Genomic DNA, 26,643 nt, shown 5'->3' with positions numbered 1-26,643 from the left:
ATGTTTTTACTATCCATATTACTTGTTTTGTTATTAGCTATTACAAGTGGGGGCCCACAAGGACTTGTGGGGGGCATGTCATTTCCCCCTGTATCCATGCCTCCATTTTCTCTCCTTTCCCTTCCCTAGCAGCCCCCATAGTCTCTCCTCTTTTCTTACTCCCTTTTCTCCTTTCCACCCACAAATCAACCTACTTTATCTGTCCCCTCCTTCCCTCCCCCTGGCAGCCTCTCGCCATGAAAAATGTGGCCCACTTGTGTGGTGGCTTGCCAGCACTGGGCCAGTCCCATTTGCATGGTGGTCTCTGATCGGGTTGTAGAGAAATCCTTCAAGTCTCTCCCTAGCTTCATTTTGCAACTCTGTCAATCCTATCCTCTGTAGTGTGGTCTGGAAATCAGATATAACGAGTAGTTTTGTTATAGCCAAACAAAAATACATTATTGTTCAGAAGAAGTGTTATAATCAGATTTCAACATAGAGCTTTAATTAATGTCTTTAAAAGTAACTGCATTTGACACATCACATAAATGATGTATCATATATATCTTTTTATTTTAGAGATGGCTCCTTTTGGGTACACAATGTTTTATAGGCAATGTCATTTAAAAATATTTGCTGTAGTTTTACTTTCTTCTGCACAGAAAAGCCTGTGACCAAAGTGTTGCCACGCTTACAATCCTAAGAGAGGATGTCTCTAAGAAAAAGTCAAGATGGGTAGCCGTGTTAGTCTGTCTGTAGCAGTAGAAAAGAGCAAGAGTCCAGTAGTACCTATAAGACTAACAAAATTAGTGGCAGGGTAGGAGCCACAGCCTGCTTCTTCAGATACCGTCAGTCTCTGTCTAAGAAAAGGCTATCTGAAGAGTGTAACTGGAGTGCAGGAGTATTTATTTGTAAGCCATCTGAAGAACCAGTTTCAGGCTGAAACCACAGAATATAGATATCTAAAATAAAATAAGAACAATAACATCTTAGTATCATAGGACTGCCAGTCCCCAGTGGGGGCAGGGAATTCCCTGCCCTCAGCCTCTGCCCCCCCCCTCCCCACTTACCTGGCTGGCAGGGGGGAAAGGCATGGGGAACAGGCCCAGGGGGCAAGCAACCTCCCAGGCAAGCATGCAGCGGGCACGCTCCCCCGTGGACACGACGATGCCACTTCCCCAAGGACCCAGGGGTTCCAACCCAAACAGGCACCTTTTACTCCCAGAGGATGCATCTATATTTTATCATCAGAACGGCAATTCAGCAAACATCTAGATCACCAAACACCAAGTTCACCATACCTTTAGCCTTTAAATATTAATCTGATGCACAGCATTTGAATGAACACACACACTATATGTTTTTTTTTCTGTGCAATTATCTCTGTGCACACAGACAAATGGCATTGTGATATCCCTATAAATAACTTGGGTTCTATGTAAATTTCCATCGCTTCCTAGGTCTAGGAAGCAGATAAAACCCAATGACCATTCAAACACTGGGGAACGTTCTCTCATAGTACCCAAACTTACTGAGACAACCTGTATGACACAGCAAGCACAAACTGCAACCTCCCAAGCAGGGCGAATTTAATTAAAATTGAATTGATTTGATTTAAATTGAATCGGTTTAAATCATGGTTTTCTCCAGCTCATTCTTGCTTCATATTTACAACCCAGATGAAGGTTCCATTTTTAGAACAGTATCTTGAATTAAAAGGGCCCGGGTGCTCTATTACAGAGAGACACCTTCTGATTACCCAGAGAAAAGTGATTAATTTTTGGTGTTTCAGTAGAAACCCAGATATGTTACCCATACCTCTACTCTCACGATTTAGAGGTTTTTTTTCCTAATCACTGCATATTTTAAGTTCTGGGTATCATCCAACTCTGAACGCCAAATAAATAAATAATGGCAAGGGGGTAAGACTATTTGAGTATCAGTTTTGAAGGAGGGCTTACCTTTCTTACATTTGCTGGCAGCACTGGGTGCTGGGAAACCAGAAACTGTCCTTTTATGTCCCTGATTCACTTCTCTAGCCTGGGCGTCTGCATGTCTTTAGGAGTCACTAGCTCTTCAAAAGAGAAAGCCAGTAAGAATTCCCCACCACCACCAAAACACACAGGCTTACAGCCAAAGTCCCCGGCTGAATACCCAGGGAGATTCAGTCCTTCTCCCCTATCCACCAGCTGTATCCCCTCCCCACTCCACTCAGAAGGAGCCAGGACCGTACAACAAGATGGGTAGCCATGTTAGTCTTCCTGTAGCAGCAGAAAAGAGCAAAAGTCCAGTAACATCTATAAGACTAACAACATTTGTGGTAGGGTATGGGCCTTCGTGAACCACAGCTCACTTCTTTACTGAGTTTCCTCCCACCTGCTCTGCCCGTTCACTGTCAATTGCGACCAGCGTGAACAGCCACATCCCCACCTGGGCAGCTGGTACGAGTCAGCTAGACCAGAAATTCCAGTTTTTACGCATTGCTGTCTGCCTTTCCTCAGGAGCCTGCCTGTCCTACCTTCATATCAGATTACAGGGAGGCAGCACTTTGAGCTCTTGCAAAAGAGCCAAACATACCACATACCGCGCGTTCTGCCTATACCTGTTGTTTCATGGCTTAACCCCTTTGAATACGAACGGGAGCCCTTAGATATGAAAAGACATTTTTAAAATTGCCTTTCAAATTCCTGTCTCAATAACAGTTATATAACAGCTGTTCATGTAATAATTTTGTTTATCATCATGGCTTGTCCCTTTAACAGCAGCAAAGACGCATTATTGTTCCCAAAGGGTCTTGATTTGCTTTTAATATTTGAGCTCAGTCCACCTTCTATCAGAGCTATTGCTGCCAATTAATTCTCCCTCTCGGAAGAGGCAGCAGTATCTGCGGGGAGCTGTCGTCTGCTACTGCCCTTTTCTTCCTGTTGTAAGCAGCCCATCAGGAAACACTACTTTCTGTTTTAGAAAAATGTCTCTCAGGACCTGCATGCAGCTCCTCCTTGCGTATTATACACAACAAAACAACTGCTGCACACACATGGAATGCATTCAACATGCTATTTTACAGGCTTTTCTGTATTTTTGGCATCTTAAAATATTATCTCACGAAGAACAAGAAAAAACCCTAAACATATTCTGTTAGATACAAATTATATTAACATTTTCCCTTTGGAGGAACCAGACTTTCGTTGTCTAAAACATAACACAGTGAATACAGACCTAGAAGTAAAGTTTATGTCCACTGCAAAATTAATCATTGCAATTAGCTGGAAAAAGTGAATTCCTTGACTACCTCCAAATGAGTGAAACATGTTTGGAGTGTTCAAAAACATTGATCTCGCTTTAGAAACAGTTTTGTGGAAAGGTTGTCTTCGTTTAGTGGATTTTGGAACATTAATATGCGTGATGATATATTTCTTTATCTATGTTTTCAACCTCTGTAACTTGCATGTTTGGTTTGTTCTGCTGGCAATTTTGTTCTGACCAACCAAAAATATTTTTTTCCCCTTTTCAGCTTTGAAAATTCATTGGACAGTTTGTCCAAGTAATGTTTTTTGAATGCTAACTGAAAGCTTAACTTTAAAGAGAACTTGGCTAAAGAAGAAGAGAGGGCTATATGGCCAGAAATACTTTGAAGAACAACACCTGGAAGAGAAACTAGAGACTTTCAAGCAAGACAGAACAGAAATGTCAGGCACTGGGAGAAGGCTACATTCTGCCAAGTCTCGGAAAGGAGCCACTGAATTCAGTATTTTCATAACGGACCTGTTAACCTGCCTCTGCAAATTAAAAAGCCTATCCTGCACAAAGTATACACACACATGCACACTTTACACATAACCACTGTCAGCCTATACTGCGCTGCTTCCTACACATATACAAAGCACATATACACATGGCCCAAAATGGTAAAATCAACAGAAACCCTTTCAGGATTATCTATGACAGGGGTCTCCAGCTGGTAGCTTGCCAAAGGAAAAAAGATCTGTTCTAGGCTTTTATATCATAAGTTTTCTTTTTGTGCTGCTGCTTCATTTTTGGTGCACATCCTTGTCCATGTTGTGTTTTTAAGGCAGAACAAAGTTCATTTATTTAACTTATATACCACCTCTCCACCATACTTAGTGCTCAGAGGCAGTAACATACTCAAGTGGGGAGAATAGCATGGGATATTTTTCATTATTCAGAAGTCGTTGTCCTTAAAGAAAAGGTTGACAGCCCTTGATCTATGAAACTGTAAAATATCAGCAACACAGCTGTATGACTTTAACTAAACCACCAAAGTGGATAATAGTTCTCTGATTCAATACTGCAATCCTCAACACCTTTTTCAGGAGTCCCGCTGAAACAAATTAGATAAAGACAGATAAAACTCTACACATTTCCACAGTCTGAAAAATGTGAAAATCTAAGTTAAGAGCAGAACCATGGACAGGCAAACAAGATCACTAAGTCACTAATGGGATAATCTTCAGAGCGTGCCAGACAGAGGGAACAGTGTAGTGGTTAAGAGCAGCAGGACTCTAATCTGGAGAACCGGGGCTGATTCCCCACTCTTTTGCTTGAAGCCAGCTAGGTGACCTTGGGTCAGCCACAGCTCTCTCAGAGCTCTCTCAGCCCCACCCACCTCACAGGGTGATTGTCATGAGGATAATAATAACACACTTTGTAAACTGCTCTGAGGGGACATTAAATTGTCCTGAAGAAGAGTATATACATTGACTGTTAATGTCGTTGTTGTTATTACTCCCAACCCCAGCGTTTTGTTTTCTTTACAGTCAAACAGAAGAAAGGTAGAAGAGAGACCTTGCTCAGAGAACAGCAGCATCGCAGCATCAAAGCAGGTGGTGGCAGTGAAAGCAAAAGCCAGCATGTCTCTTTCCGGTACCATTCAGAACTACAAGAGAAAGAATAGAAAGAGCAGAAGAAAATAGCTGAAGATCAAAATCAAGGAGGAAAAGTATACAAGTAGATTGTCAATTAGAACCTGGGTGAACCTAGAATGAAGTTTCATCTCAAAGTACAAGCAATAACTACACCATCTTCCTCTTTTTACACTGACTGGTTTAAACATCTCTCATTCTCCAGGAGAAACTAGGCTTTTGAATACTCTGAGCTACTATCCTATTATATAAAAGGCAAGCTGTATTCCAGACGACTGACCTTTTATCCTGGTGCGCATCCAGATGGCGCTGCCATGGAAGGAAGCCCAGGTGAGGCAGCCCATTCCTCCAGAGAAAGTGCCACAGCGGGAAGCCAATGCGAGGCAGCCAGTCCCTCCCTCCTGCCCCATGCCTTCACCCGGTGGCAATCAGGGCAGGGAGGAGTCAGTAATGTCCTCCTGCCCCCCACCTTCACCCAGCCAGGATTGGGGCAGGGAGGCAGTGGCAACGACCTCCTGCCCTCCCCGCCAACCTTTCACCTTGCTGGGATAAGGCATGGAGCAGGCAGCAATGTACCTCCCCCCTAAGGCGCAGAGCAGGAGGCAATGCCTGCATCCACCCAGCCGGGATAAGATGCAGAGCAGGCAGCAATGCCCACCTCCCAGTTCACCCAGCCGGGATAAGGCACAGAGCAGGAGGCAATGCCCGTCCCCCTTCACCTAGCTAGGATCAGGCACGGAGCAGGTGGCAATGCCTACCTGCCCTTCGCCCGGCCAGGATCAGGAGCAGAGCAGACGGCAATGCCCCCCCTTCACCCTGCCAGGATCAGTCGCAGAGGAGGCAATGTCTGCCTGCCCTCCCTCCCCTTTCTAGAGCCCGTTGTATTTTTCCCACAACAGGCTTTTTTGCTAGTAGAGAATAATGGGTTGAATTCAGGCCGCGTAAGGCACTTTCTGTCAGTGGAACAATACGTTCCTGCCACCCCTCCTCCCACTGATCTCCCCCAAATGCTGCTCCTGGGGGACGAGGAACCCTCAGGTAGAGCATGAAAGGCAAATCTGGGGGTTTACAATAGGAAGAGGGGAACGGATAGAAATTGCCCCACTCTTTCTGTTAGCAGAAAGTTAGTTTGGATCCAGTCCTACTACTGTTGTTCAAGTCAAGCAGTGGCAATATGCAAAGCAAGCACTGTAAGACTGATCTCCATTCTTCCGCCTGAGACCAGGGCTACCACACAAAGAAAGGTTACTTCCTCTGCCCACTGTCTGTTTGCAGCTACAGTAATGCATGTAAAATAATGCAACACAACAGGCGGCGCCTGTTTCTACCATGATTTCAAATGGGTGGCTGCCTCTGACGGCGACGGCATCAACATTTTCAATCCTGTTGTTTGATCCCTTGTATTTTATACACATACGATAAACAGTTGTCATATAATCCATGTATCTCCACATAACTGAGCACAATTATTTGTACACCACCCATTTTCCCATTTGTACAGTTTGGTCTATATACCATTTACTAGTATACGCTTGTTGTTTTGTATCCGCTTTACAGTTCTCTCTCTTATGCGCAGTCATCTCTTTGTAAGTATCATTATGTGCATTAAATTATAGGCTACTAAATATGTATGAGGCTTGGCATAACTGTGTGGGATGCGTTAAAAATGACTCTGGAGGAGTCCAGTCATTTTTGCCATCGTTTTTGGTGTCTTTGTTGCTCAGGCAGTTCAAGTAGCAAAGGTGGATGGATTCCTCTGCTCACACCTGGCAAAATTGTTTAATGTGGTTCGGTCATTGGTCTCCTTGCCAGAGGGAGGCCATCAAATTTTGAATTCGGATATTAGCTGTGAGGCTTTTGGGAGCTTTTTTACTGATAAAATCTTGTCTCTCCGCCACGACTTGCCAGCCACAGTTGATTCAGTGAATGAGCTGGAGACCCCTTAGCAGCCTTCGGGGCCAATATTTGATCATTTCAGCCCACTCTCTGGGGAGGAAATTGACAGGACCCTGCGATCAGTTAGGCCCACCACATGTCCCTTGGACCCATGGCCACTGTGGCTGGTAAAGGCCACTGCTCAGGGGCTGCGGTCCTCGCTGGAGGCCATTGTTAACCTATCTTTAGGCTCCGGGGTTTTTCCTGGGCCATTAAAGGAAGCTGTGGTGAGGCCTCTTTTAAAGAAACCATCGATGGACCCCACCAACCTGGTCAATTACTCCCGGTTTCAAACCTCCCGTTTCTGGGAAAGCTGATTGAGCAGGCAGTGGTGGAACAGCTGCTGTCTCGGCCCTAGACCCCTTCCAGTCCGAGTTCCGTTCGGGACATGGGATGGAGACGTTGGGGGTCACCCTCACAGATGATCTTCGTAGACATCTGGATCGAGGTGGCTCGGCGCTGCTGATATTATTGGATCTCTCAGCAGCGTTTGATACAGTCAGTTAAGATCTTCTGACTCACAGCCTTGCTGATGTGGGGATACGAGGGACTGCCTTACAGTGGCTTGTCTCTTTTCGCCATGGTTGGGAAACAGAGGGTGGCGCTTGGGGAGAAATTGTCACCCCGTCACCCATTGGTGTGTGGGGTCCCACAGGGAGCGATACTGTCCCCATTATTGTTTAACATCTATATGCACCCCCTTGCCCAGCTGGTGCGAAGTTTTGGGCTTGGGTGCCATCAATATGCAGAGGACACCCAGCTATATCTGATGATGGACGGCCGACCCAACTCAGCCCCAGATGTCCTGGAACATGCTTTTGCAGCCGTGACTGGTTGGTTGAAGCAGAGTTGGCTGAAACTGAACCTGATGAAGACAGAGGTCCTGTACTTGAGCCACGGGGGATTAGGTTTGGGACTCCAGCTCCCGGTCCTCGATGGGGCACCGTTCGTGCCAGTTCCGAGAGTTAAGAGCCTGGGGGTGATCTTGGATGCCTCCCTGAAAATGGAGGCACAGGTCACAGTGGTAGTCAGGTCCTCTTTTTTCTATATGCAGCAGACCAGGCAACTTGTCCCTTACCTGTCAACCTGTGACTTAACTACAGTGATCCTAGCAACAGTCATCTCTAGGCTAGATTACTGTAACCTGCTCTATGCGGGGCTGCTCTTGAGCCTGACCCAGATATTACAGCTGGTACAAAATGCAGTGGCGCGTGTTATTTACAAGAGTGACAAATAAGGCGCATATAACACCATTCTTACATGAGCTGCATTGGTTGCCAGTGGAGTACTGGATCAGAATCAAGGTTCTGGTATTGACTTATAAGGCCCTGTGCGGACTGGAACCAGCGTACCTACGGGACTGTCTCTCCCCATATATTCCCCGGAGGACACTCCAATCAGGGGACAAACAGCTGTTGGTAGTCCCTGGCCCCAAGGAGGCCCGCCTAGCCTCGACTACAGCCAGGGCCTTTTCGGTCCTGGCTCCCATCTGGTGGAATGCTCTGTCTGCTGAAATCAGGGCCTGGCAGGACCTACTATCTTTCCGCCGGGCCTGCAAGACAGAGTTGTTCTGCCAGGCATATGGCTGAGGCTGGGCCTCCGCCAGCCTGAAAAAAGGGGTGCATAAAATCTTAACCCTCCCTGTGAAGTCTGTCCACCATCCTGTTTTAAATGTGTACTAATACACTGTTGTTTTAATGTAGATGAATTTTTTATTGTATTTTAATATGTTGTTATCCGCCCTGAGCCCACTCGTGGGGAGGGTGGAATAGAAACTTTAAATAAACAAACAAACAAACAATAAATACTGTATGTTTGGTAGCATATTAGCAAAAAGTTTGGTCTGGATCCAACCGACTGAATCTAGCTATCTGACAGGAGGGACTTAAAAGCCAAAATGAAATCCAAACAGGAAGCTGGTCAGTCCTGAAAAAAGATGTTCTTGGTATTTCAAACTTGATCTTCTCATCTAACTCTGTATTTTGGTAGCTACATCAAGCTCCCTTTGGGACTCACCCAGGTATATTCAGTTAAGTTACTTGCTTAGTGGGTTAAACAAGAGTAGCAGCAGCAGCAGCAGCAAGCATTTTGCAAACCAATAACCGTTTCCCAAGCAATCCATGACCAAGATCCCCCCTTTCAAAAATGCACACAACGAAGCATCTACAGATTTTGTCCTCCCTGAAGTTACCAGCATGCAGGGGAGGGGGCAGAATTTTAGGAGGAGGAAACAGCCAACACGCTCCCCTCCCTCCCCACTAGAACTCCTCAACTGTCAGATTACCTTTGCAGTGAAACATACACACAGAAAATCCTATCGTGGCTCTAATTTGTCATCTCTACTTTAAATTATTTAAATGCACGTGTAGGGGTTTTAGACAGCCAAGATAAGGTTGGACAGTCCTGGAAGAACTTAAGAACTTCCACATTTTTGTTACTAAAGATAAACATTTGACATTAAGAACAATCTAGCAAGTGGTTACAAAGTGTGTTTTGCAATTAGGCAGTTATCTACAGAAAGTGCGTAAGATATTAATAAGTAACTCTGTAACCCATATAGGAGAGATTTGACTAAGCTCCTTTACTGCTTGATTAAGAGATCTGTTGCACTCAAAAACCTGCTCAATCTTTCAAAGTGGATTGGGGGAGAAAGGAACTGTTGCTACTCATCTCTCACCAATTCAGAACTTTAAGAGACCGACGGGCGATCTGGCAACACTACCTGTGCACTTTACAGTCTTCAGGAAAAACAGAGAATAGTTTGTACCTATCCAAATGCTACATGAAAAACAATAAATACCAATGCCGATCCAATTTATACTTTTATAGCATATGTTACAACACTTTATTACATAAGTTCATGTGAACATCAAAATGCAGATCTAATGGATGCTCCAACACACAATACTCCATTCAATGGACCTCTGGTTTTCACTGAAACCAAAGTTAAGAAATAGCAAATTCTGTGCAATGGACTGCTCCCTCCGAAACATTCACCAACTAAAGTCTGACCTTCACTTATAAATGTCAAATATGAATTTGAATAACAAGAAAAACCATCTTAATAAATTTTCTTTATAAGTTAACTACACTGTAGCCCCCTATGAGAAAATGAAAGGAACAATATCTTGATTCATCTGTTCCGCTTCTAGCGGTCTAACTGACAGGAAACAGACATGCTGCTATGAAGTACAAGTGACAAGGGGGTTTCTGCCTTCAGGGCTGCATGTTTCTCTTGCATTTGCTATAAAATGCCGCCGCAGCGTATTAGGCAAGCTGCAAGTGGCATGCTTCTCAGACTAAAAACAGTTCAAACCTGCAACACGTGTGCTGTCCATTATTAAGGCCCCAGTTTAATAAACTCTGTCTCATATTTTGCTTCTGGATGTTCCAACACATGACAGGCCACATATTCATCATAATGAAAACTGTGCAGAAGCAACTAATTCTGCACTTTTAAGACATGCAGCAGCACTACAGAAACTGTTGAAAGGAGTGATATTTCACCTTTAGACAAACATTCATTGCCCAGCTACAGTCTATAATGTTTGGCCAGAAAACCAATACAAGTGTATTGTGCAAAGGATGATTATCAAACAGGAGCCAAAACAAACGCAGCACTTGGAGGGGCCACAACCAAGCCACACAATACTGAATTTATCGGGGCCGCCTAAGATCTTGCTTTATATATCTCCCCCTATGGGGGAGGGGGCATGGCTCAGTGGCAGAGCATCTGCTTGGCATGCAGAGGGTTAAAAGGATCAGGCAGTAGGGGACGCAAAAGTCTGCACCCGATACCCTGGAGAACCACTTCTAGTCTGAGCAAACAAAGCTGACCAAGAGTCCGGTTCTGTAAAAGGCATCTTCGTGTGACGTCATTTCATATGCATTACATAGTTTTTAAAATATATTCATTACACCCCACCTAAAAAAAAACCTGTTGGCCCTTTACAGGTTCACCAGCTTGTTTGGGTGCAAACTCTGAATCCTTCCATATCTCCAGCTGTAGGACTGAGACGGTGCTCAGGTACTGAGCTACTGAAATACAGGATGCCAAGATGACTATTCAGGGGGAAACCAACGCAGGCTCATTCCCAGCTAAATCAGATACGGCAGTTCTAAGTATCTACGGATGCTCTTTTATGCCTCTACAGAGGCATAAAAAAAAAACTGGCGGTGGGGGCAGAGGGGGATCCAGGGATGCAGGAAAGGAAGTGATCAGAACACTCCTTTATCACCCACTAAGATTCCCGACGGGACCGTATCTGCAAGGATTTCATTTCTAATCGCAAGCCCAGTCTTGCCCAAATATCTAAGCAATGACCACTAAAAGATCCTTGGGGGGGGGGGGTGCAAACAAGAATACTAGGCTAAATCTTAGGAAAATGAAGAACATTCTTTTGCCAAGAAACTTATCCTACTACTTATCCCCAAAGATGTTTGTGCACAGATGCATACAAGTTAGCAGCAAGCAGTCAGCCAAACCTCTAGGGGCCATTTCTGTAAATGCCAGGAGAGAAAGAGCATGTCTGCCATTAAAGGAACTGAAAATGCTTGAGAAGCCAGCTCGCTCTTACATCTCCGTATACTGGGCACCAGTCGATACACGGTCTCAGTCGGGGCCATATTATCCATTAGGCTGACTAGGCTGAAGCCTAGGGGCACCATACGGATTAGGGGCCCGTCAATTTTTTTTGCTGAGGCACTGTGACCTGCGCCCTAGGACTCCAATGGTTAAAGGCACTTTGCGCTCTGCGCCATGGCAATATGTGTACATATATATATGGTCTCCTAAGTATACTATATATATATTTATATACATTATTTTAATGCCATATTGCTTACCGGTTCCTTTTTTGTCCACATCTCTATTCTAATGCTCAGGCGAGAGTAATAAAAGGCGGGAACGTGTGCTCAAACACTCCCATGGGCTGCTGGGACTGGAGGGGGCCCAAGATACCTGAAAGCCTAGGGGCTTGGCCAAGGGTTAATATGGCTCCGGTCTCAGTTTGTACTTCTATGAATTTTAAAAAATGCTATGCTTGCTTTAGGCTCTTTCTGCTCCCAAGATTAGAATTTCCTTCTACAAACTGAAAGTTCAACTATACTTATAGATGCAAACAAAGCTTACACGTACATATTTTGTCCACTCTGCTATTTAGCTTGTAACACTTGCCTCATTCCAGAATTAAGGATATTTTGGTATAGTCCCAATAGCTGAGGGAAAAGAGGAATGAGGGGATAAGAAACCCTAAGAGCCATCATTTATAAAGGTGGGGTGAGAATACGAAGGGGCAGGCACAAGCTGATATGCTGCTTCTTGCCCGCAGGGGTGTATTCCAATTATGGCTTCTGACCTTCTAGCCAACACTTTGATTATGAACAAACATCATGAACAGAGCAGCACTCAGGCAAACTACTAATTACAGATCGCACTGAATCATCTTTGATGTCACCATAACATCTCAGTACTCCCTCCAAAAACATGTACAAAACCTTTCATCTCTTTGTCAAAGATGCCTTTTACTCCGTGCATTGGTCATTGCTCAGACACAGTCAGGTATAAAATCTAAGCCAGCATGTCCTACAAGGGAGAGGGAAAGATTTCACATGGGCCAGATTGGAAAGTGGTCCCCCATTCTCACTGGCACTTGCTTATGGTACATACATTTCCCGCCCATGCACAGACACACCTGGTGACACTTCCCAGTTGGTGGGCTCAATGGTGCTGGAGGTCAGTAGAGCAGCTGCTTATCTTTTCCTGATGGTCTACATCTAGTATAGGTTTTGGGTTGTTGAAAGCCACATTGTCCTATACCCTATTAATCCCAACTAGTAAACATTATTTCTAGTTAATGCAAAAATAACCAACACACTTAGTCGATCGACATGTCTTTCTGATCTTTGTTACACTTTTAAAGACTTAACTGCTTACAGTGGGAGAAAATGTGGAATTATGGTCCAAAATTTACATTATGTTACAATCTGAAAGAGAATTTTTATAAAATGATGTACAGGTGGTACATGAGTGACCCCACAAAAATTAGCTAAAATGTTTAATGGGGTGTCAAATAAATGTTGGAAATGCCAAAAAAATGAGGGTTCCTTCTACCATATGTGGTAGACCTGCCCCATTGCTAAAAGGTATTGGAAACAAATATACTTAACAACAGGGCTTTTTTTCTGGGAAAAGAGGTGGTGGAACTCAGTGGGGTGCCCTTGGAGAAAATGGTCACATGGCTGGTGGCCCCGCCCCCTGATCTCCAGACAGAGGAGAGTTTAGATTGCCTTCCGTGCTCTGGCGCGGAGGGCAATCTAAACTCCCCTCTGTCTGGGGATCAGGGGGCGGGGCCACCAGCCATGTGACCGTTTTCAAGAGGTTCCGGAACTCCATTCCACTGCATTCCAGCTGAAAAAAAGCCCTGCTTAACAATGCAAAAAATATTAAAGAGTAACTTACAATTAAAGCCAGAGAAGTGCCTATTGAAAGTGAATTTAGAATTTTGATTAGATATATGACAACGGCTGCAAGATTAGTTTACGCATAATATTGGAAATCGAATAAACTTCCAACAGTAGATGACTGGTTAATGAAAATGTTGGAGATTGCGGAAATGGCAAAACTAACAGAGTTGCTGAGGGATAAAACAACAGCCAACTTTGGGAAGACCTGGAAACCTTTCATGGACTTTCTGTATGTAAAAGAGAAGTCAGAGTTAATGATTTGCAGATTCAAAAATTAGATTTGTAAGGCAGGCAATAGATAATAGGCTGAAATATGGGGAAAATGTGGATATCTTCGCAGTAAAGTCAAAGTTATATACTTAGTAAAGATATGGGTATTACGGAAGAGTTATTGATTATGCAATGAGTTTAAAGAAATTTTGTAAAATGCTCAAAATGGTATGCCTCCCTCGATGCTTTTTCATTCTTTTTTTGTTTTTCATGTTTATGTTCTTGTTTCTTTATGTGAATTTTTGCTTGTCATCTGTTGTAATAAAATAAAAATAATATATATATATATATATTTGAAATTAAGACTTAACTGCTTGCATGTGCATGCATGCATGTGTGTGGGGCTTAAATTGCCTTTGAACCACTTCTTTGTTACTTATTTGAATATTTGATTCTTGTACTACAAAACAGAAAGTGGAAGAGAAGCATTCACAACATAAATGAGCATCCTAGTCAACCCAGACTACATACTGAAAGGAGAAATTTATAGAATATTGCTAGCAAAATAAAATTTAGATTTAGAATAGGGATGATCTACTTTTGATACCTCTAAGCAATATGGAAATGTTAGCTGGCATGGCAAAGTTTAAGGAGGCTTTTAAAAAATATATGCATTTTTATTTCAGGGATTAGGTTTGAATCCTCAAATTTTGTCTCAGCAAGTGGCAATAAATGTGCATTCACTGATGCAGCTTAAAACAAGTATTTTTCTTTCTGTTCCCCATACATCAGTCGTACATACTTTGAAACATGCATGGATACTAATTGATCTTTCCAAAAGAACATGGATAGCAGATTTTCATGCCACAGCTTTTCACTTTTACTCTGCTAACTCACCTAACATTCATTCTCATGAAGTCAAACATATTGCACCAAAGACCACAATGACATATTTTTATACAAGTGTTTTACTGCTTGAAACACGACATACGCATATAGAGACCAGTGATATGTTCTTACCATACCTGCCTATAAAATAGTTATTGAAACACAGTTGCGCATTGCACAGGTCAGCTATGCAGATAGGTTCAGATGGGTAGCCATGTTAGTCTCTAAAAGTAGAACAAAATTTGAGTTCAGCAGCACCTTAAAAGGCCAACACATTTTTCCAGGCTGTAAGCTTTCGTGAGTTGAAGCTCACTTTGGTATCTTACAAACTGAGTTTTGACTCATGAAGGTTTATACCCTGCAAAACTTTGTTGGTCTTTAAGATGACAATGGAGACTAATTTTGTTAACTATGCAGTTTGTCAATAGACAATTTAAAATGAACTGTATTCATCACAACTTCTTATACAGAAACAAACTTGCACTTGTTTTCTTGCATCTGGCGGGGAGGACTGTGGTTATCGAAGGCTTGTGCTGCAGTGGAATTGGATAGTCTAGGTGCTGCTCCTGAACTCTTTTTGATTTTGCTACTACAGACTAACACGGCAAACTCCTTTGAACCTTTACACAAGCAAACTGATCCCCACACCAAAAGGAGCTGTCTGCATCTCCATATCAAAGGAGTTGTTTACATCCCCCCTCTCCTCCCCCCCTTCCCCCCCTCTCCTCCTCTATATCTGACCAGTTTCCTTCTGCCCTCCAAGCATCTGACGAAGAGAACTTGATTCTCGAAAGCTTATGCTACAATAAAATTGGTTAGTCTTAAAGGTGCTACTGGACTCTCTTTGATTTTGCTACTACAGACTAACACGGCTAACTCCTCTGGATCTTGTTTTCTTGCTTACTGATCAGTTCATTCCTGGGGGGGGGGGAGGGGGGGAATTCATCACTCCCTTCCAAACATACAAAGGGCATTTCCTTTATTCAATACTCATTTTACATTAAAGTTTACGAACAGCTTTTCTAGAGAAAGCGTGCTCTCAAGGCCAGCCGCTTCACTAACGGACCAACATCCACATACCAGGGAGTGCAGGCTAGCCACGTATCTTTGTGTTTGCTGCTTATTTTTTCCTTTCCAAAAAGTGACATTTATACAGCACAGCCGATGAACACAATTCAGCTAAAGCTAAACTGAAAACAAAGAGTACCACACGGAGCAACCATTACACTCAAAGTACAGCTCTTCTCCCCCCCCCTCCCCCAGGCAGAGCTCCAAAACAAACTATGCCATGGGAATTCAAGTACTTGGACTCTGTCTGCCCCCACGAGCCAGGATTCAACCTTGGTTTAGAATCTCAACTTGTGGAAGGCAGGCAAGCTTCAACTGGGCCCAGCAGCCTGCATCCAAACCTCAGAGAAAACAGGATTCTGCTTTCAGAGTTTTCGCAGTGCATGCAAGAAGGGAGGAGGAGGAGGAGGAGGAGGAGGAGAGAACACGGGCATAATAAACAAGCCGCATCCTGCCCATCAAGGTAAACTGGAGTTTAATTACAGCTTAGTGTGACATCTGAAAATGGGCAGTGCTCCAGAGACAGAGCTACACTTGCACTTAGCTCTTTTTCTGAATTTAGTGGCCGGTGGGGGGGGCCTCCTAAAATTCATTCTTTCTTTCTCTTTCTTTTTCTTTCTTTCTCTCTCTCTGTCTCTCTCTCTCGGCCCAGTAACAGAATACTGCAGTTTAAAATTTGGGGAAATATGGATATCTCTATGTGATGTGATGCATGTAAAATCTGTAAATAATGCCCTTAATGCGGACGGTGTACATGATTCTTGTCAGGTGGTTTAAAAGGCATTGACTGGGAAGTGTGACCGGACAAAGGGATATGTACGCATGTTGGTATGTGCGCCATCAAGCTGCGACCAACTTCAGGCAACTCCTGCAAGGGGATCTGCAGGCCAGTGAGAAGCAGAGGCGGTGTGCCGCTGCCCCGCCTTTGCAGAGCAACCCCAGCCCTCCTTGGAGGTCTCCCATCCAAGTACCAACCCTGATTAGCTTCCAAGACTGGACGAGAGCTGGCTGCCTTTCCTCTCTACAAGAGGATGTGAGGGGAGATGCAGAGAGAGGGGGGGAGAGGGAAAGAGAGAGGGGGGGCGCTGAGGAAAGGAAAGGAACAAGGTCAAGGTTTTGGAAAAGATGATCATCAGAGGAAGAGCTGGCTGGGTAAACAGAAAAGCAAGACGGTCAGAAAAGGAAGGCATTACTGATAAGATGGTGAAGAGACAGGTTTCTTAGTATGTCTGTTTTGAATTTTCCTTCAGTTGATTTATATTTTTTTCAGTATTGGGCTGCAGATTGAGAGAAGAGATTGCATATTCTGAACTCTATCTCTGTCTTCAAATAAAGGTTTTTTAAAATTAATTTTGTTTTATAAATACTGTGTCCTCAACAGTTCTTCACCTCACATTAAGGGTTTCAGAGGAAACATTCATGCTAGTTGGTCTTGGTTATCAGAAAGGAGCTTTAAAGAAATGAGGATCCAAAATGATCCTGGCAGCAGCATAGTATTTATCGATTTATACCTTGCCTTTCTCCCTAGCGGGACTGAAAGTGGCTAATAGCATCATTCTCCCTTCTTCATTTTATCCTCACAACAACCCTGTGATGTAGGGTAGGCTGAGACTATGTGACTGACCCAATAACACCCAGCAAGCTTCCATGGCAGAATGGAGAATAGAACCTGGGTTCAGAAGAAGGTGAAAATGGGTGGAAGGAACATTAACAAATTGAGATATGCAGATGACACCACGTTCCTGGCAGAAAATAGTGAGGACCTGACACGACTACTGATGAAGGTTAAAGAAGAAAGTGCCAAAGCAGGATTACAGCTGGACATCAAGAAGACAAAAGTAATGACCACTGAGGAATTACACTGTTTTAATGTTGACGATGAGGAAATTGAAATTGTTCAAGATTCCTATTCCTTGGCTCAACCGTCAACCAAAAGGGAAACTACAATGAAGAAATCAGAAGAAGACTGAGACTTGGAAGAGCAGCTGTGAGGGAGCTAGAGAAGATCCTTAAAGATAAAGATGTCTCTCAGGGAAGCAAGCTCTAGATAATCCAAACTATGGTATTCCCCATTATTATGTATGGAATGTTGGACAATGAAGAAAGCTGACGGGAAGAAAATTGATTTATTTGAAATGTGGTGCTGGAAGAGAGTTTTGCGGATACCATGGACCGCCAAAAAAAGAAGAAGAAGTGGGTCCTAGATCAAATCAAGCCTGGATTCTCTCTAGATGCTAAAATGACAAAACGGAGGCTATAGTACTTTGGCCACATCATGAGAAGACAAGATTCTCTGGAAAAGTCAATAATGCTAGGAAAAGTGGAAGGCAGCAAGAAAAGAGGAAGACCTAAAACGAGATGACTTGACTCAATAAAAGTCCTCCAGTTTGCAAGATCTGAGCAAGTCTGTTAATGACAGGACGTTTTGGAGGTCTTTCATTCATAGGGTCACCATAGGTCAGAGGCGACTTGATGGCACATAACACACACTCCCAGACCCTAGTGCGACACTCTAACCAATGCGCCATGGGGGTTCTCTAGCCCTGTCCACATGCTACACACATATCCTGCCCGTACATACATACATCTGTTTGTAAGAAAACATCAACGAGCATTCACTTTACCACTGAAACCAGGGACCAGTACCTGCATATAGGTTTGCATCACACAGTGCATACATTTAACATAACACAATTATTCAACGCACACACAAAGAACAATGATGTGTACAGTGTACACAGACTGTATATGTGTTCTCTGTAACAGGACTTCTACTACTGACGGAAGCAGAAAAAACGTCCACCTCAGGTTCAAGTTCCAAGAGGGAAAGGGAGTACAGATCAGAAGAACCCCAACAAGAAGCCAGAGCCCACAACAGAAGCTGCTTTATGGAGTTATATGCCAACAATCTGCAGAGGCTCTCAACACCATTACCAGTAAGTCATCTAAGACTTGAATTCCTGGCCTTACCCATTCTAAGATCAAAACAACTAAATCACACACAGTCTTAACTCTGAGTTCCCCCTTCCTGCTTTAGCCTGGACCACCAGAAGCCAGTCTATACATGAAACTTTTACACATCCCACATATCTTTATACCCTGGGAAACAGCCAGGAGAACGGAGATCCACGCCTCTGCTTCAATCACGAAGACTATTTATATTCAAACTTAAAATGCCTTCCTGGAATAATCAAGTTGTTGCGCCATTGCCCCTTTCAAGTTTTTCAGAAACTAGGTGGGGCCTTTGTAAGGCAGGGCTTGTTATTGGCTGCCTTCAGTCAAATGGAAGGGTATCCATGGAGAAAAGACCTCAGCCATTGCAAGGCTGTCCCACATATCCCCGTATTGGCGAGGTGGTGGGTCACCAGCTTGTAGTCGATTGTATCAAACACTGCCACGAGATCTAACACCAGCAGTGCTGACCCGCCTCAATCCAGATGTCTACAAAGACTGTCCGTCAGGGCGACCAGAACTGTCTCCATCCCATGGCTAGATCAGAAGCTGGACTGAAATGGGATCCAGAATAGAGGTGTCCTCCAGGAATACCTGCAGTTGTTCCGCCACTGCTCACCCAATCACCTTACCCAAGAATGGGAGGTTTGATACATGGCAGTAACTGGACAGGTCAGTGGGGTCCAAAGATGGTTTCTTCAGAAGTGTCCTCACCACTGCCTTCTTCAAGGCTCCGGGAAAAAACCCAGAGTCCAGAGACAAGTTGACAATGGCCACCAATAGGTCCCGAAGTTCATCAGCTCTGGCTTTCACCAGCCATGATGGACAGGGATCCAGGAGACAAATGGTGGGGCTCACTGCTCACAGGGCCCTGTCAATCTCATCCTGGGTGAGTCAGCTGAAGTGATCCAAAACAGGCCCAGAAGATAGCAAAGAGGTCTCCAGCTCTTCCACTGTATCAATCATGGCTGGCAGGTCATAACAGAAAGACAAGACCTTACTTGCAAAATAGCTCCCAAAGGCTTGCAGCTAATAGCTGAATTAATACTTTGGTAATCTCCCTGCGAAAGGTAGACTAAGGACCAAACAGCTCCAAATCACTGTGCTGGGTGTGAGCTTGCGGATGCAATGGAAGCAGCATAGAATTCTGCTTAGAATCCCGAATGATGGGAGAGGTAAACTGCTCAAACACTGAACTGCTAAAAATGGTGGTAAGATTTTGTTAAAAGTAACTTAAGGTGTCAGGGAGGGGGAAGACTGGGTAAGGAGTCCACAATGTTTCTCTCCAAATTTTTCAATTACAAAATTCAAAATCATCAATTTCCAATACAGATCTAGATAGAGGTTCTCAATTGTCATTTTATATTTGGCTAAATTACTTTACAAACACTGCTGTGCGCAGTTATTTCAGTTATCAAAACTAGTTTACGCCAGATGAGGGCTGAGTTCTCTGTATTAACTCTATGTGTGATTAAGTGCAAGAAACATACTTTGGAATGTATTTTGCAAACTGTGTGGTCAGGCCCAAGAAACAACACAAAATGTGTAAATCAGACGGATAAGGTGCTTGGGAAACTGTAGCAAGATGGTCTGGATCAGTTCTCTAGCCAGATAGTAAGATTATATGCCCCATAAAGAGGAGGTCTGTTTGCCCAAATTTGCATTTGGCCAAGCTGACTTTGAGGCCTATTGTAAAGATCAATTTGGTACTGATAGATTATTTTCATGTTCTTCAGGAATATACCAAACGTAATTGAGTTTTGAAGATTAGAGATGCCATAGATTTTGCAGCAAACCTGTTTGGCAACCCAACAGAATGTGTTTGGCACTCATAATCATCTACTGAGCCTTAGGTTTAGCTCAGGCAAAACAATGGGAAGAGCTACCAGACAGAATTGTTCAGAAGCCAGCTCCTATCTGATCCCCCAAATGGGCTCTTAGGAAACTTTTCTGGGTCCCAGCCTTGCCAGGAGACAGTAACTTGTGTGTGGAGGGAATGGAAGTTAACAGCTAGCTGATCCCCAAATCATCCAAGAGTCTGTTTCTGATCTCCTAGGCGTGCTACCTAACTAGGACACAACAAGATTTGAGGGTAGGGACCAGAAGCTGACTCACAGTTGGATCAGGGGATTGTGTGGGAGTGGCCTTCTGATCCCACCCTAGGGATCCCCGGTCCTCCAGTGGGGGTGGGGGATCCTCCACCCCCGCCCTCCACCACCACCACTGCCACCACTCACCTGGCCAGCGGGGGGGGGGGGGAGCAAGGATATGGGCCTCCCAGGCACAGTCCCAAGGCAGAACAACAATGTCACCCCCAGGAGTGACATCATCACACCGCCCTGGGAGTGCACACGCGCAAGGACAAAGCACCAGGTGAGTGCCGGATCTCCCCCCTCCTGTCAGGAGAGTAAGGGGACCAGGCAACCACCCCAAAATCTTAAGGATCTGAAGCCCTTGAGGTATGGCTTTGCTCTGTCTCTGCCCTCCCCACATATAGCAACTGGGAGTGGGGGAGGTGGATCAGAAAACAACTCCCAGATCTTCCAGGGGTGGCCACTCACAACCCCCACCATGTTATGGGAAGGCTGAAACACAGAAAACACAGAAATTAGAGGCGGCCAGTCTCTAACTCAGCTGTTTTTCAGCCTTCCCCAAACAGCAGTGGGGAGGGGGGATCACAAGCAAGCTGTGAATCCATGTTTTATTTTTCCCCCCTCATAAAAATACTTTGCTGCATCCTAACAGCAGGTTGGGAGACAGCAAAGTTTCCAGAGCTGGGATATCATTTGAGAGTCAGCGTCCATTTCTCCTCCTGCAGATTCCCTGAGTTCTCTGGGACCCAGAGGAGTCTCCCCAACAGGAGGTCAGAAGCTGACATCAGCAGACCCCACCTTATGGCATGGCCTGCCTGAGGTCAGGAAAAATCCCACTCTCCTGGCTTTCCCTTAACTGTGCAAAACTGAATTATTCAGGAGCACTTTCTGCCCAGATTACAGGGCTGTTTCGCAACAAGTAGCTATTCTGTCGGGTACTGTTTGCTGATGTAAACATGCACCTACTAGGAAGTTGCCACATTGCTAAAACATGCCATGTAAATTAGTTATGCTTTGTTTCATGCTCGTTTTTTCAAATTTTCTGCTATCATAACCTACTTTATCACTTTCACTGAATGTCCCAGCTGCTGTTGATTATTGGGTTTTGCTCAGTGATTGTTCTAGTTGTTGATTTCATGGTATTTTCACTCACACTGTGTAATCCACCTTGGATCTCAGGGAGAAAGGCGGGCTATAAATAAATAAATAAATAAATAAATAAATAAATAAATAAATAAATAAATAAATAAATAAATAAATAATAAACACTCAAATGGCCTGAAGATTAATCTGCTCTCTGGTTTTAATTAGCAAACAGCCTGTGCGTTGAATTGACAAGTTTGAGTATCTCTCTTAGAGAGATTCATCTTTGAAAAGCACTGAAAGGTGAGGCAGGTCCACAAAGGGGACTCTGCTGTTTTCATGAAACATGGTTAGTGATTTGATCTAAAAAGTGCATGAGAAGAAAATGACAATCACAATAGCTTTACTTAGTTCTTTTAAATCCATGAGACACCAAATGCCTCCATCCTTCTTCACTACTCTAATGGTGAAACCTATTCAGATGAGCCACAATCTTCAACTATAGAAAGTAGTTCCAAAAAATCATCTTAATTCAAAGAAATGTCTAAAATTCCACATATCTTTTATTGAGACCAACTGAAGTGACACAAAATGATAAAAGCTTCTGAGTTTTCTAGAACTCTTGAACAGGCTGCTTATACTTCGGGGGGGGGGGTGATTTCAAGCTATTTCGTTATTTCATTCACTTACACTTGTTTCATTATTTATTTATTTGCCCAAGCCACGATCTTGAACCAACAGGAGAATCATGCAAACGTAGAAGGAACTGGGGTAAGAGCTGCAGTTGGCACTGGCCCTTTGGTCTTATGGGAGGAAGACAGTGGAACAGTGAAAGCTTCCATGAAGAATATAAAAGCTAGCGGTTAATCAAATATCTAATATGGAAAAGAATACATAGGTCCCTTAAAGGGTCAAGGGCAATGGCCATGATAGTCCTTACACGAACAGTACTGGAGATTATTTTGATTGACTAGGCAAAGAATCGCAGTTGCCCAGCTGGGCTCCCATTGTTAACGACTGCTTCTTTTCCCGCAAGCATGGCCGAAAACTATGTTTGTGCCCACCACAAAAACTGATCTGTTGTGACATCTGAAATGTGGCCAATATTGTATTAGGTCACTGACAGTGCAATCCTAAACAAAGTTACTCCAGTCTAAGTCCATTGGTTTCAATGGGCTTAGACTGGAGTAACTCTGCTCAGGATTGCCTACTGAGTCACAAGTTCAGTCACAAAGTTTGTTTGTTTTTTTAAGAAAAACTGGTATGCAGGGCTGGTGTATCACTCAGTAAGCCACTACAGGCCCAGACCAAATCTTCCTTCCACTTCCTGACCTCTGAGACTACAATTTCATACCAAGCAACGCTTTTAGCTCTGAAGCGGCTGTACTCCAGAACAAGGCGAGAGAATTGTTAGTGCAGTCAGATTATTGCAGGAATGGTGCCTTTGGGGTACTACTTTTTTTCCTAAGGAATACTACTGATATTTCTTTACTTTGAATTTTCTTTTAATATCCCAACGTAAGTCTCTTTTTTATGAACCTTTAAACAAACAACCTCAGTTTGCCTGCACTTCTCACAGCAAGTCCTTTGCAATTGCAAAATTTGATCAGATTATAGCTGCAGATGTGTTTATATAAAAAGGAGCGGCCTTGAATATATTTTTGCAGGAAGTCTGCATGTTAACTCTATAAATATATAAATAAATTTTGTCCCATAATCAGGGACTCACTAGAATGTTAGGATACTTCTACTTCTACCAATATATTCCAAGCAGACAACCAGCAACATAAAAGTATTATTCATATCCCATAAAAATTAGTAGTAATTACTTAAAGAAATGTGAAAGACATACATCCAGGTCTCAATCATGCATGGCTGTTAGTCTTCTTGTATACAGAATCCTGTAGATAGATATCCAGTACAGACGTCTAAAAATCCCCATTGCCTTTTCTTTTTCTGGAGGAGGGGAAGTACATACACCCCACACACTCACACCCGTGTCTAAATTCTTGAGATGATGATGGAGTATCACTAACGAACATCGGGGCACTGTCCACAAGTGGACAACGAACCTATACCCTGCATACCTCTTCTCTTCTGTTTTGTCTATTGGAGACGGAGGAATTGTGGGAAGGTCTGCACTCTCTAAATGAGCAAGCTGGCACTTGTGGGTGCTACTAATGTCTTTAGACGGAGGCTCAGGTATCTTTTGTGGTACACGTTGCCATTAAGCGGCTTCATCTGGTGGGCAGACTATGGCCCAATCTTGAGAAGCATACTTTGGCCACAGTTATTCCGTTCAGAAGCTTGAATTGGTGCAAAATGTGACAGAATGCTGAGAAGTATTAATCAAAGGATACGCGTGTTGTCTGTTCTAAGAGAAGCCTATTCACTCCCAGGCCCAATTTAACAGTGCTGATCATGAGCTCCAAAGCCCTGAATGGTCTGGGAAGAGAACATCTCTCTGCCCATCTGAAATGTTCTTTCTGAAAGGTGCCGCTTTTTAACTGAGGAAGGCAGCTATGATGGGAAGCACCTTCTTGGTGGTGGCCCTCCCCACATCCATTCTCATGGCCCTAAGCCTTCCAAATTTCTGGCATCAGGCCTACACTTACTTTCTCTCACAAGCATTCTATTAACGGGCTATTTAAAATCTTCTCCAACTGTGTACCTCTCACCAATAAATACAATTTTTGCTAAATAATTTTATCATATATGGGATGCTGTTTGAATTGCTGGTTTTCAGTTATTTCATGCTACCTGCTTTTGTGTGTAATAATGTTACCTGCTGCTGATTTTATTGTTTTTGTTTCATTTATAGTTCTATCTTTATAATTGTATTTTCAAGCTGCTTGAAAACTAAGCTAGAGTATGGAATATAAATGCTTAAAATCAGATAACCACGTGACTCTCCTTCATAACCTCCTAATGTCCATCACTTAATCTTGTCTTTCTTTCTGTCACCAATTAAAAATTCAAAGTCCACTAAAGTAAAAAATGTTGTATGTACTTGGCTTTGCTTACACCCTGACTTTCTCCCTAGTGGGGATCCAAGCCAACTTACACCATTCCCCTCTCCGCCATTTATCCTCACAGCAACCCTGCGTGGTAGGTTAGGCTGAGTGTGTGTGACTGGCCCAAGATCACCCAGCAAGTCTCCATGGCAGAGCAGGGATTCAAACCTGGGTCTCCCAGAACCTATATAAGGTTCAGGGTAACACAGGCAATTTTATTTAAGTTGGCTCCTGTTTAACTGAACTGCATAATAGTCTAAGCAGCAAATACAGGATTCCTTGAACAACTCTGTGTGTAGCAGCAAAGGCCTACAAAGAATGAACTGGGAGTCCTCCATCCATTTCCTCCCTACTGCTCAATTTTATTTACTTATTTTATTTACCCAGATGTTTCTGAGTGGATCCTGTTCTAGACAGTTCCCTGCGTTTCACTTCCAGCAGAGTATCTGCAAATTAGTAGGCCTGATTTCTAAACAGCAGCAGCTGTCTGGGTTAGCTATGATTCAGGGCAAGAGAGTCCGGCACTCCAGTTCACCAAATGCCGTCAGCTTTTCATACTGTAAGAATTAAAGGAAGGAATAAATAAAGGATCTGCCCCCTCTATTTAAGACTGCTATGATCATGGCAGAAGAGAACATCTGCTAGCCACCAAACATTATCCCACTAGTTGCTTAGGCTTTTTAAAAGCACGTTATATAGCCCCCTAAAAAGCTAGGAAATGTAGCAAAACACTAAAAGGCCAAGAAATCTGGTAAAGAACATGACAGTCTGAAACTAACCGCCTGTACCATAACTACACCCCCCCCGCCCGCCCCCAACACACATGAGATGTGCACTCCACACTTTGCTGTGTGCGGTGACGGCTGTAAACAGCATTTATTCTTGTAGACAACACCCTGGCCACTCTTCTACTGGCAGTACATCTTCTCTTCTGAGAAATCTGAGAAAGCTTTTAAGGTTGTGAGAAAATAAAGAGGCCAGACTTTCTCAGATAAGCTTTCTGCTAAAGATGAGTTAAATATTGTCCAAAGCAGGATAAGGGAGAAAACCCCATTAACACGTTTTTGGAAAAACAGTATTTTAGCAGGCTGAAATCAAGAGGCAAGTAATTTCAGACTTCTTCCTATTCACTCCCCTAAAAAAACCAGACTCTAAAAACAGCATTTCCCCTACCTTATCTCAACCTGAGGCCTCTGCCAAATGTCACCATACAATCTTCTCTCCGTAACACGGCACATTTTACAAGAAGTCCAAGCCAAAGCCCTCAATAGTAAACCCTACGGAACAGGGCAACTATATACGTTTGGTTAAAGACAACAAATGCTTTCCTGCATGTTTATTTTTTGAGCACAACATAAAATGGCTTAACACAAACCGTCTCAGGCACTACTGATCAAATCTAACCCTTTAGCCCAACTTCATTGAACTTGGAGGTCCCCTCCAACCCTACGGATTCTATGATTCATTCAACGAAGGCTGTGTTTACAGCATTTTCAGTAGGCCCTTCTGGACAATCGTTTACAAATACAAACTTTATTTATAAAACAGGAGGTGTGTGGTTAAAATGATTTATATATTTATATATATATTTTTAAAAGATAACCAGCTTCGAAGGCTAAACCTGAAGTACAAAAATAACCCTGAGACTTGTGGCACCTTCAAGACTAACATTTTCTTCCAGAGAAAAGCTTTTGTGCACTACAGCACCCTTCCTCCGATACACCTGGCTGCCCTTGTTTCTAGACGGGAGCTAGCTTTCCACAGCTTATGTCAATTACATTCTTCCCCTCATGGAAAAACATAAAATGCGTCCAGGCTTTATTTGTAAGTGTACCAACTAAGCTCCCATTAATAATTTTCACTTTGCATTCAAGCAAATTGTTTGAGCTGCAAAAGAAACTTTGAGTTTTCCCAGCTTTACTTAAAAGGACATGTTTTCCCAACACATGAAACATTTATTTCAAGGCAAGCACACTGTATTACACTCCATTTCCCTTTCTCGCATGCAATCAAGCAAGAGGCTCAGCTTCATTTATTAACCGAGTCAAACAGCACGCAGCCATTTTTGTTTTA

The 26,643-nt window shown here is 43.4% G+C and overlaps 1 protein-coding gene across 4 annotated transcripts in view; it reads right to left on the bottom strand.

Moving 5' to 3' along the window:
* The window catches only part of ELF1 (E74 like ETS transcription factor 1), a 120,784-nt gene that overhangs the window by 65,758 nt on the left and 28,383 nt on the right, over window positions 1–26,643 (bottom strand). For 2 of the 4 annotated variants that reach the window (XM_054974176.1, XM_054974179.1), the window contains exon 2: window positions 4,786–4,876. The exons of the other annotated variants lie outside the window; for them this stretch is intronic. The gene's annotated coding sequence lies outside the window, so the exon portion shown is untranslated. The remainder of the gene's footprint in view (window positions 1–4,785; window positions 4,877–26,643) is intronic. 4 annotated transcript variants of the gene reach the window in all.

Source organism: Eublepharis macularius, chromosome 3 (assembly GCF_028583425.1).
Source record: "Eublepharis macularius isolate TG4126 chromosome 3, MPM_Emac_v1.0, whole genome shotgun sequence".
Lineage (NCBI taxonomy): Eukaryota > Metazoa > Chordata > Lepidosauria > Squamata > Eublepharidae > Eublepharis > Eublepharis macularius.
The sequence above is the reverse complement of the archived record's forward strand: the minus strand, read 5'-3'. Positions and strand labels throughout refer to the sequence as shown.